Source organism: Triticum dicoccoides, chromosome 2B, assembly GCF_002162155.2.
Source record: "Triticum dicoccoides isolate Atlit2015 ecotype Zavitan chromosome 2B, WEW_v2.0, whole genome shotgun sequence".
Lineage (NCBI taxonomy): Eukaryota > Viridiplantae > Streptophyta > Magnoliopsida > Poales > Poaceae > Triticum > Triticum dicoccoides.
The window spans coordinates 549,192,783-549,201,469 of record NC_041383.1 but is presented as its reverse complement, the minus strand read 5'-3'; positions in this window follow the sequence as shown (position 1 = coordinate 549,201,469).

Genomic DNA, 8,687 nt, shown 5'->3' with positions numbered 1-8,687 from the left:
AATGTACTCCTCCTCGCTGGAAGCGTACACCCGGTCCATGTACCGCCAAGCATAGATGAGGCGATTGGGCCCGACTGCACTCAGGGTTTTGGCACGGGCGTCCTCGCCACCCTCACGGGCCTCGCATGAGCCTTCTGCCATAGAGCCAATTGCCTGACTCTCTCGGATGCGACATAGGCCTGCCAGGCAGCTTGCTGCGCAGCGCGCTTCTCTTCCTCAGCCTTCTTCTCCACCTCTATTTTGGCGCGCTCTAACGGAGGCAAAGCCTCCCACAAGTCAACATCCATTTCTTTCCAAAGCTTCTCAATGCTAGGGGGCTCGGTGGGCGCTGCGGCATTCTCCTCGTAGTGGGGAGCCGACGCGTCCTTCGACGCGCGTGCTGGCGAGATTGGGAACACCAACACGTCCACCTCGATGTGTCGCGGCAAGGAGCAGAATGCCGATGCGTCCTCCTCGACTATTGGCGGCGGGGAACGAAATGGTGACACGTTGTCACGACCGACTTTTTCAATAAAAATTATTGAGAAAATCGATCTTTAAATCCCAGTATAGGAAAAGTCATCCTCACTGGTAGACAAATACTTGATGAACAGAGGACCAGTAGCATTAAATATATTACAGGGTTGAGCTGAGGCTGCTCAACAATTTATTACAAACTCGCCAATATCTTACATAAGGGCGATTATGACACAGGGATATGGTGGCATGCTACTAGCTCGAGGTAAAAAGTGGTGGATAACTTGACTCCTAACTGGCAGCTCATCGAGCGTCGAGGTGAGGCTCGATGAATTTATTTCTGGGGTTGCGGAAGCGGATAATACAACGACCAAAACAGGATCGCACGGGACTGACTGGGACTCCTCTAGGCGTCGGACTCGCTATCAAACTCTTCATCCATGAGATCGCCTTCATCAACATCTGGCCAAATCAACAAGCCAGGTGAGTACTTTGAAAGTACTCGCAAGACAGTTCAGACAAAAGATATAATCAATGAATGCATGAATGCGTCTTGAATATGAATAATGATGCTCATCTCAACAATAATATTATTGCATGACTTGATAAATAAAATAAATAACTGAAAACTGATCGGGTGTCTGGAGCGACGCCTCGAAAGGTAAACAAATAAAATGCATGCCGCAGTCGGGCGTCTAAGCGACACCACATAAAGGGCTTAAAAGAAATGCCGCAGTCGGGCGTCTTAGCGACACCACATAAAGGGCTTAAAAGAAATACCACTGTCGGATATCTGAGCGACGTCACAGACAGGGCTTATAAAAGAAATGCCACAGTCGGACATCTGATCGATGTCACAGAAAGGGCTTATAAAAGAAATGCCACCGTCGGACATCTGAGCGACGTCACAGACAGGTCTTATAAAATAAATGCCACAGTTGGACATCTGAGCGACGTCACAGAAAGGGCTTATAAAAGAAATGCCACCGTCGTACATCTGAGCGACGTCACAGACAGGGCTTACAAAAGAAATGCCACCGTCGGACATCTAAGCGACGTCACAGACAGGGCTTATAATAAAAGTAAATACAAGTATGCCACCGTCGGACGTCTGAGCGATATCACAGACAGGGCTTACGATAAATGTAAATAACAAGATTAGTCCATCCACAAGAATAATCTTTTAACCGGATTTATCACACATGTATTCCATCGGAGTTTTGTCTTTGAGGCTGATACCTGACAAGATAAGATGAATATAGTACTTGAACAAAGTACAAGATAATTGAAAGAATTTGAGACTCTGTAGAGTTTGGATGAACTGACCACAGCCAACGGATTTCCGTAGTCACGAAGGACTAGTTCCGTTTACGGTATTTCGGTAGAAACACATTTAACTAGTACACACCCATTTCACCTCACGATGCCAGGAATCACCCTGGACAACGTCCAAGAAAAACTTTGAGATGGGGAGGCCACAACCTCGAATAGCATGGGATCAAATTTCTATACGCGCGCTCTAAGGGGTGCCCCCTCTCGGTCCTAACCGGAAACACCCATGCCCCCTGACCGGATGACGGGCTTTAATCCAGGGCCATGGAACCCTCATCCCGGCCTCTCTATTTGGTGTGTACTAGCAAAACGGTTTGCAACTTACTAAGCCATATTCCTTTCGAAAAACATGTGATAGTACAGGAGGGGAAATGAATGGAGATGTGATTTCATTCACGATGACACAGAAGTCAAATAATCTGGCATAAGACTGGCATGTCACAACACTGCCATCTTACCCATCCTCATGCCATCACATGGCCATGCAAATATGTATCCAACAACATAATGCTTTCTGAAACTTTCTTTCCACTAATGTGCATGAAATATAACATTCAAAGAAATGTTCATAAACATGCCATGACTATACTAAAATGCAAACATGCAAAAACCACTCATCATATCAAGAGTTCAAACATGCTTTCCTGGTTCGGAGTAGTCGGAGTTTAGCTGTGTGAAGTTTGCAGCTCCGTCACCTCCTCCGGTATCTAGGGTATAAGAAAAATACGTACGTAACATAAATACCGTGAGTGTACAGAAAAGTGTTCCAAATATTTTTCAAATAAACATGACAAAAAACTAGACAGAAAAATAGAGGTGACAGAAAAAGAATCAATCAAATATCATTTTCTGTTTAAAAGTTATAAGAGTTTTGGTCCAAGGACCCATCTGTAATGAAACAGAAAGTTTCCAGGGGGCTCTGCAGAAAAGTCCAGAAAATGTTTCGTTTAAAAGAAACGACCGAGAGGCTGATAGGCGGGCTCCACCTGTCAGGTTTGAAATTTCAAACGGGGAAAACAAGGCGCGACGGTGCCCGAGAGGTGCGGTGGTCGCCGGCGGCGATCCACGGCGAGGCAAGGTGATCGGGGGTTACCTTCGTGATCAGTGCACCTTTCCGCGTCTGTGGGTGGTGGTGGTGGTCGCTGGCGAGCACTGTGTCAACGGCGGCCCTTGCTCCGGCGGACGGCGGTTCGGGCAGTCGTGGATCTCGCCGAAGGGAGCTGTGGGTATCAAATAGGAGTGGGGGTTAGTCTCCTAGTTGCTCGAGAGGGTTGCTGATGAGGTTAGGGCGCCGGAGACAGCCTCACCAGAGTGAATCGAGGTGGAGGCCGAAGCGGAACGAGGCGGCCGGAGTTGGGGAAGAAGGGCCCCTCAAGTGGCTAGGCGGGGTCTAGTGAGGTGGTGGAGTTGTGCGGGGGCGAGAGCGACCTCGGGGGGTGCTATTTATAGCCGGCCCGAGGCGGTTGCCGTGAACGTATAAGTCCGGCAGGTGATTACGGCGGCGCTGTGGCAGGACGGTCGGCTTAGGAGCTTGAGCATCGCCTAGGTGGAGCAGTGGTGCCATTTCAGGGTCCAACTCAGCACGGGAGGGAGGGTTACGGCCTGCCCTCGACGGAACGGCAGCATGGCCCGTCGGCGGCAGAGAATGCGCTTTGCACGTGCCAGGCCACGGCGACGGTGCTGCATGCGTGCGCTGGCACGGAGATGGACACGCGGAGCTACCAGGAGGGTTGGGCGGTGCCGAACGGCGTTCTGCCGCGGTGTTGCCCCCTGTCGGCCGTTACGGTGGTTCTGCCGCCGCAAAGCACGCCGGTGTAGGCGGGCCAGGGCGCCACCGACCCCAGGAAGGCACCATGCGCGCGTGTGGAGCTCCGGACAAGAGGGAGGGGCTGCGAGCATCGAGCCAAACACACAGTGGGCATGTGACTGAATTTCTGTCGGGGAAACGACACTGAAATCTCTGAATTTACTGAATATGAACAAAACAGTGCATGCCAAGTGTTCGACAGAATGATTCTGGCATGTAAGGATTTTTCCTTGAGCTGGTTTTTGGTGGAGAGGTCTCTCATTGCAACTAGAGGTTTCCTGAATTTTGGTGGAACTTTTGGAGAAGTGTAGATATGAATTTCACCAAATTTGGCAAATCTGGTCCAAACTTGCAGAGAGTGAAATTTGAAAGATTTGAAAAGAAGAAGAGTGGATCAATATGGTTCTAGGTTGTGGGTACAAAGGACTATCCAGAGGTGTTCAGTTGAGGTCCAAAATCAAATGCATTAGGGTACTTGCTTTGCAAATCACGTAGGCTCAAAAGAAAAGACAGAATTATTTTGGGAAGAGAAATAATTGGAATAAAATCCAAAAATGGATTTTATTAGTTTGGACAGAATGTTTGGGTTGTATCAAAGTGGAAGGAGGGGCTTTGGGGAGGTTTTACCATACGAGGTATGGTAAAAAAGAATGGATCAAAAATCAAACAAAAGCCCAAAACCAAAAAGGGTTTTCTTTTTAAAAGAAACTAAATTCAAGAAAAGATTTTTGAGAGGGCAAACTTAGAAGAGGGTTTTTAAGAAGGGTTTAAATGACCTTCTTCAAACCAAGCAAGGCTCTTTCTGAAAACAAAAACCACAAAAATTTTGGAGTGTCACAGCACCTACCCCCTTAGGAAAAATCTCGTCCCCGAGTTTTCAGCTGATCCTTAAACAGGTGTGGGTGTTCTGTTCGGAGAAAATCCTCGCTCTCCCAAGTTGCTTCATTCTCGGTGTGATTGCTCCATTGAACTTTGAAAAACTTGATGGTTTTCTATCGGGTCCTCCTCTCATACTCTTCTAATATTTTTATTGGGTGCTCCCGGTAGGAGAGGTCTGGTTGCACGTCAATATTTTCATGTGATACTTGCTTCTCTGGGTTGCGCACGTACTTTCTCAACTGCGAGATGTGGAACACGTTGTGGATACCGGATAAATCTCTGGGTAGGTCTAGCTGGTAAGCTACCATGCCTCTTCAGGCCACTATGTGAAATGGTCCGATGAATCTTGGTGCTAGCTTTCCTTTAATCCTGAACCGCTGCAGACCCTTCATAGGAGAAACTCTTAGGTATATCAATTCTCCGGGTTCAAAACTGATTTCCCGATGCTTTCGATCGTAATAACTTTTCTACCGACTCTGAGCTGTTTTGAGTCGATCTCTAATTGTTTTAACCTTCTCCTCGGCCTCCTTGAGCATATCTGGGCCGAAGATATGGCTGTCTCCGGTCTCTGACCAATTTAACGGGGTACGACATCTTCTCCCATATAGAGCTTCAAAGGGTGCCATTTGCAAGCTGGCTTGATAGCTGTTGTTGTATGCGAACTCTGCATATGGCAAACTTTCTTCCCAACGGTTCCCGTAGGTGAGGACACAGGCTCTTAGCATGTCTTCTAGGATTTGGTTTACGCGTTCAGTCTGCCCATCAGTCTGGGGATGGTATGCGGTACTGAAGGCTAGCTGGGTTCCCAGTGCCTATTGCAGGTGGTCCCAAAATCTAGAGACGAACTGTGTGCCTCTATCGGAGATGATAGTCTTTGGGACTCCATGCAGGCAGACGATACGGGCAAGATAAAGTCTGGCCAACCTTTGGGTGGTGTGAATTGTCTTCACCGGAATAAAATGTGCCACTTTGGTTAAACTGTCGGTTATTACCCATATGGCATCGTTTCCGTGTCGTGACTGTGGCAGTCCAACGATAAAGTCCATTCCAATCTCGTCCCACTTCCACTCGGGTATCTTGTTTGGTTGTAATAGCCCGGCTGGTTTCTAGTGTTCGGCCTTGATACGTTGACAAGAGTCACAACATGCAATGAATGTGGCTATATCTCTCTTCATACCGTGCCACCAAAAATTTTCCTGAAGGTCTTTGTACATTTTTGTCCCTCCAGGGTGGATTGAATACGGAGTTGTGTGACTTTCAGCCAGAATCTGCTGTTTGAGGTCCTTGATATTTGGTACACAAAGTCTCTCTCCGTACCACAATATTCCTTGCTCATCTATGTTGAATTATGAGGCTCTTCCCAAACTCACTTTCCTTTTTATGCCCTCAATGCTGGGGTGTCCGTGCTGGGCTTCCTTGATCTTTTCCATCAGGGTAGGCTGTATTTCTAGATTCGACACACTGCCTTCGGTAACTATTATTAGATTGAGTATGGCAAATTCCTGTTGAAATTCTGGCCTCAACTTTGGTATACTGTTGTCGTCCGTGCTGGGATTCCGACTAAGTGCATCTGCCACAACATTTGCTTTTCCGGGATGATAGTGGATCCCAACATCATAATCCTTCACCAACTCTAACCAGCGTCGTTGCCGTAAATTTAGTTCCGGCTGTGTGAAAATATACTTAAGACTCTTATGGTCTGTGTATATCTCACAACGATTTCCAAGTAGGAAGTGTCTCCATTCCTTGAGTGCATGGATGACCGCTGCTAATTCCAAGTCATGAGTGGGATAATTCTCCTCATGCTTGCGAAGTTGTCTGGAGACATACGCAACTACCTTGCCTTCTTGCATCAACACGCATCCGAGGCCTTTCCGGGATGCGTCACAATATACCTCAAAATTCTTGTGTATATCTGGCACAATTAGTACTGGTGCCGTTGTTAATTTGCTTTTTAGCTCTTGGAAGCTTTTCTCACATGCTTCTGTCCATTCAAACTTCTTGCCTTTCTTGAGCAATTGTGTCATGGGCTTTGCTATAGTGGAGAATCCTTCAATAAATCTCCGATAATAGCCTGCCATTCCGAAGAAACTCCGTACGTCCATTACGTTAGCTGGTGGTTTCCAGCCAAGTACGGCCTTGACTTTTTCCGGGTCTACTGCAATACCTTCTTGGGTTAGCACGTGGCCTAGGAAACCCACCTGTCTTATCCAAAATTCACATTTGCTGAACTTGGCGTACAGTTGATGTTTCCTGAGTTCTCCGAGTACAATCCTGAGGTGTTCGGCGTGCTCTTCTGGTGTTTTGGAGTATATCAAAATATCATCGATGAATACCACAACAAACTTGTCCATATACTTCATAAATACTTTGTTCATGAGGTGAACAAAATATGCGGGGCGTCGGTTAGCCCGAATGGCATCACTGTGAACTCATACAGCCCATATCTGGAAGTGAAGGCAGTCTTGGGAATATCTTCTGTTCGCACCTTTAATTGATGGTATCCTGATCTCAAGTCAATTTTTGAGAAGACTTTGGCCCGTGCAAGCTGATCAAATAAATCATTTATTTGGGGCGTTGGGTATTTGTTCTTGATTGTGACCATGTTGAGGGCTCAATAATCAATGCACAATCTCAGTGTTCCATCCTTTTTCTTGGCAAATAAAATTGGAGAACCCCAAGGTGAGGAACTGGCTCGTATGTATCCTTTCTCCAATAATTCTTTTATTTGCTTCTTTAATTCCACCAATTCGAATGGTGCCATTCTGTATGGTTTCTTGTAAATGGGAGCGGTTCCGGGTGCTAGCTCAATGCTGAATTCTATCTCTCGGTCCGGTGGCATGCCTGGTAGTTCTTCTGGAAATACGTCTGGGAATTCACATACTACTGGAACCTTGTTCAGCTCAGAAACGTCCACCTTGTTTAATATCGGTTGCCGAGGTATTTGTCTCTCTTTGGCTGAAACTTTTATTTTCTTCCCATGATGGTGTGGGAGAATCACGGTCCTGTTGAAGCAGTCAATAAAACCTTTGTTGGTGGTTAACCAATCCATCCCTAGGATGACATCCAGTCCGTTGCTTTCCAATACAATAAGGTTGGCGTAAAACTTCAATCCTTCAAATTCAATAACCACACCTTGACAGTAACTCTGGGTCACTTTCTTAATTCCAGGGGACTTGATGATCATTGATTTTTCCAAGGGAAGCATCGAAAAATTATTTTGCAAGGCAAAACTCTTCGAAATGAATTAGTGAGAAGCTCCAGAATCAAACAAAACCATGGCAGGTATTGTGTTGACGGGGTACGTACCGAGTACGATATCTGGGGCGTTTTGTGCTTCCTCTCGGGTCACGTGGTTCAGGTGACCTTTCCGGTGGTTGTTATTGGGGTTGAAATTGCTTCGCTTTGGCGCTGAATTATTGCCACCATTATTGAGCTTCGGGGTCAAGTTCCTTGGCTTGGGGCACTGCTTGGCATAGTGCCCTTCTTCTCCACAAGCATAACAGGTAACGCCTGGGCGATAGGTGAACTCCTTGTCTCTTGCATGGAAATTCTTGATTGGACGTGAATTTTCCGTCGGGGTTTTGTGTGTTCCACCCTTCTGAAATTCCGTCCTACTTCTGGGGTTGCGAGAAAAAGTAGTCTGGTCCCTTTTGCGTTTGCGAAAATCTTCCAGGCTATGTCGCTCATTTTCCAGAGTGATGGCCTTATCCACCAGTGTTTTAAAATCTGGAAAGGTATGCACAACTAGCTGGCACTTAAGGGCGGGTGCCAGGCCTTCCAAGAATTTTTCCATCTTCTTGCTCTCAGTCATGCGCTCTTCCTTGGCGTAGCGAGATAGTAGAGTAAATTGGCTGTTGTATTCTGACACTGTCATGGTCCTTTGCTTGAGGTCATCAAATTCTCTCTTCTTGATTTTCATAACACTCTTAGGAATGTGTGCCCCACGAAAACCTTCTTTGAAATCCTCCCAGGTTATTTCATTTTCGTTGGGGTGCATGTGCAGGAAGTTTTCCCACCACGATGCGGCTGCTCCTGCGAGATAATGTGGTGCATACAATACTTTTTCACGGTCTGAGCACTGTGCAATAATTAATTTTCTCTCCATGTCTCGAAGCCAGTCGTCGGCCTCAAGAGGCTTGTCAGTATGAGAAAATATTGGAGGACGCGTCTTCTGTAACTCAGATAATTTGGATTGTTGTTGATACTGACC